This window comes from Paramormyrops kingsleyae, chromosome 6 (genome assembly GCF_048594095.1).
Source record: "Paramormyrops kingsleyae isolate MSU_618 chromosome 6, PKINGS_0.4, whole genome shotgun sequence".
Lineage (NCBI taxonomy): Eukaryota > Metazoa > Chordata > Actinopteri > Osteoglossiformes > Mormyridae > Paramormyrops > Paramormyrops kingsleyae.
The window spans coordinates 11172501-11176447 of NC_132802.1; the positions used below are offsets into that span (position 1 = coordinate 11172501).

Below are 3947 nucleotides of genomic sequence, written 5' to 3' on the forward strand. Positions count from 1 at the left end.
GCTTTGCTTGGACGAGGCATCACGTTCGCCGAAAAGAACTTACCCCTTAATCTGTTTTGCTTTGGATATCGGTCTCCTCTCTCCTTCCCTGTCCAAATTCCTGAGCTGGTACTAGTGTCCAATGAGAAGAAAAATAGCCATCACCCGGAAGTGGTAGCCAAGCATGGATCGTCTTCTGCCTACTGTACGACTGCAAGGTCAACTTAACATCTGTATTTTATAGAAAAAAAAAAATACACACAAAACCGATACTTGAAGAACAAATACACGCCTTTCAAAGTAATCCCTGAGCTGCTTTGCTTTTTTTATGTTTTTAAATCATCATACTATTATGTTTTTTTGAAGAGAATACGAAAACTAACATCCAAATGACTGGCTGTGACATCAGCTGCCTCACTCCTTTTTCCATCCCCATCACTTGTCATGGTTCTCCGATCTGAGTATCCGGCCTCAGGAGTTCCTGGTCTGGGAGCCGGGCATCACCACCACGCTTGAGGCTCTTTGGACGGAGCCTTGCGCTTCGCAGATGATGTATTCTATCCCCTGTGGTTCTGCGTAGAAAGATTGCCTTTCCTTACCAACACCAGGCTCCGTGGGATTCCTGCCCGGTTCACTTTGAGACCAGGGGGCGCTGGCCTTATTTCTGCTGCCCCATTTTTTTTTTGCTCCCCTAATATTATCCCTATTAAAGTGTTTTGGCCACATGGCTCTGTCTACTTCTAGTCCTGTTTGTCTGCCCTTGGTGGATCTCCAGCTGTTCCTCTGAATTTGGTGGTGCTCTAAAACCCAGCAAGGGGGCGCTGTCCTGGCCCAAATAATTTACTCTGTGCTGGATTTATGGGGTGGCCTCGGATTGGCTAGCTGTGTATTTTAGGGTGTGGTCTGTGGAATGTATAAACTTATGTAATGAGTAAATGAACATCTGTTAGAATACGTAGGTATGTTTTAAATTGTGATAGAAAGGAATATTGTGATTTATTGTTACAATGCGGCGTAATTTGAAACACAGCATCCTTAAGACATGCGTAAACATATAGACGTTAAGCAAAATTACATGTAAATGGAAGCGCGCAGCTGCCACCGCGATTCAGCTGAACAACCAGGCTGATGCTCGCCATTACAGAACTTCCCATTAGGAAAAAATGCCTGTTTGGGACACAAACGTTACAAACAAATGAAGTGATTATTATTATTATTTTTGAGTGTGTCTGTGTGTACTTTTGTTAGTATGTTTGTAATGTTGTCATTCGCTTTTCCCAAAACTCAATAACGGGATAAAGATAATAGGTAATAAAGAAAGGGAAACTTTGTTCTCGACCCAATGCCAAAAACTGTAAATTAATCTGCATGGGTCATTATATTATTATTATTACATGAAAAATGTAACTAATTTTTTTATTAATAAGATGTACATAGCTTAGCTATCGTACCGTTATAGCCATATTTAGGAGGTAGAGTCCTCATTAGTTGAATGAGTAATGGCTGTTTGGCTGATGGAGGCTTTTGCACGACAGAAGCTCCAGAATTACCTGAATTGGACTTTCCCTCCCCAATACTGCCAACACACCTGGTCAGCAGGTGACACCAGTGTAGAGGTGCCAGTTTGTTAGCCAAATGCGGTTTCTCATGCCAGTTTGTTGGCCAAAAAGGCGTCTGATACAGTGTGTTGGGCATTCTTGATTGGAGTATAGCTTCAGATGTAAGCTTGGTGTAAGCTTTCTGGGAAAAGTCAAATCAGGGTCCCATTTTTATTGAAAATGTCGAAAAGCATGTAGATCCTTGGGTTTGTGTAGGAGCCAGCACTGAGACGAAGGATGCTTTCTGACAAATAAAGCGAGCAGTGTATGTATTAGCAGCCAAGCCACACTGCTGCACAGAGACGGAGCTTTAGTGTTTCTCCTCAAAGGGCAAGTAAAAGCTGAAGTTCTTCACACGTCGCACCATGCTTCTTGCAGGCGTGGTGTCAGGTAATCGCTTGCATTAGCGAGGAAGTAGGTTCGGCTTTGTGGATATAATTGAAATCTTTGCACTTACCAAAGAAACCAGTGGCTACAATCTTGTTAGGTTTTATATGCTTCCCTCACCATTAATGCATTCAGGTCAAATGGGATATTAATAGTTTCCCTGGATACTGGAATATAAATAATTGCTCTGTAGTTCTGTTATTTTTCTTTTGAATTGCCCATATTTTAAAGCACTTAAATCCAACTGATGTTTAAAATAATGTGTCTTGAATTGGGAAGCACATAACTTTTTGCATAGTAGTGGGAACTTGCCTAAATGTTTTAATTTAGTCTAGGATAGCTCTCCCACTGAGTGGGAAGTCATCACCACAAATGGAGGGTGCTAAGATATGCTGTAGGTAGGACTTTGAACAACACGTTGTCTGAATCAAGATTGGGTTTGTTTTATCACTCCTGGCTTCTTATATTTTTAACTGTTGCATACTTTTCAAAACCAAGATGCGATCTGACGGCACAAAATGCGGACGTAGATGGTGATGTTTAGCCAGAGCAAACTTATAGGAACAGCCTGCCATCTGTAGATTGGTCATTCCTTTGATTGTAATGAGTGTGCAGTTATGGTGGAACAGTTGGTCTAATAATTATATGTCTTGCTGTAATAAGACTGAAGCAGTGAAAGTCCATTACCAATGTCCCGCATTTCTGATTGGTCCCTGGTCTGATTGGTCACTCCGCTGACATTCTAAGCAAGTCCTGACTGCTTAGGTGTGTCCTATGCTGGGCTGAAGCTGCAGGCATTAATCGACTCACACCGATCTCCGTGCCGCAATGTTTGCTGCTGAAGATAAGCAGACGTTCGCTCCCTTAGCTGGTGCCGTCTGTGCGGGTCGGTCTGCCGACGCGAGGGAGCTGTGCAGTTACTCACCACAGCTCACTCGCTTTAATATTATGGGCTCATCTTGGCAGAAATTTGTTTAAATGTGGATGTTTGATCACTCCAAATACTTGGAAAGAGTAAACTTAGGCTACAGAGCTGGTAATGTGATGTGGGGGAGGAAGGAAGTGATGACTGACTGTGGAAGTATGTTTGACTGATTTTGAAGGTCTTTGAAGGTGCATCTTATGGAATGAGATTATGTTTTCAGTATTTACTGCAAACATTTTATATAATATAGTAATCAGTAAACTCCCTGATCACTGATCTTTTGATGGTAAGACCTTTATTTGGTCATATATAATTGGGTGTGATTTCAGTGGTTTTCGCTATGAATGTATATTTCAGAGTGAATTCATAAAAATAACAGAATCGCAAGGAAGAAATGTACCTCACAAACTAATCTTTGAAATATAGCATTAATCTTTTGGGTAATTTTTGGTTTTAAAATATTATTCTCATAATTCATTTGAAAATGTTAGACTGATATTTTACTGTGGGATTATTTGAAATGTGTGGACTCTTCCACTGGATATAAAGCATTTCTGCAGGAATTATCAGTGTTTGTGGGTTTTTTGGTGAAATGTGCAGCAACGGCTAAATATTGTAAATATCAGAAATAATACCTTGATGCCTTTTCGTTTTCTTACAGTTGGGAGACTGTAATGTTACAATGTACATAATATATTTATAAGGAAACTAAATAAACAACTTGCATACTATCAGTTTGTGTTTTTTTCTCATTTTAATCAGTGTTAGCTAGGTGTAGCCTAGCTGACAAAAATGGCTTGTAATCAGGATGATGTGCCTGTGATTGTAAGGTTGCTGGTTCAAATCCCATTGTCGGCAGAGTGATGTCACCGTTGGGCTCCTGAGCGAGGCCCTTAAATTCCAGTTGCTTGAGGGCCTGCCTGACCTTGCTTTCTCAGAAATGTAAGTCCCTATGGATTAAATATGTAAAATATAGCTGGGAATATGGTATTTACCTCATTGTTGAGCCAGCTCGTTTTATACAGAGAAATTTAATTTTTTTAGTTTCCTGGGAAATG

The 3947-nt window shown here is 40.6% G+C and overlaps 1 protein-coding gene across 3 annotated transcripts in view; it reads left to right on the top strand.

Moving 5' to 3' along the window:
- peds1 (plasmanylethanolamine desaturase 1) overlaps positions 1-3620 on the top strand; it is an 11774-nt gene extending 8154 nt beyond the window's left edge. For all 3 annotated transcript variants that reach the window (XM_023834999.2, XM_072713645.1, XM_072713644.1), the window contains exon 6: positions 1-3620. This exon is cut by the window's left edge and continues 390 nt beyond it. The gene's annotated coding sequence lies outside the window, so the exon portion shown is untranslated.
- Positions 3621-3947: the final 327 nt, after the last annotated feature.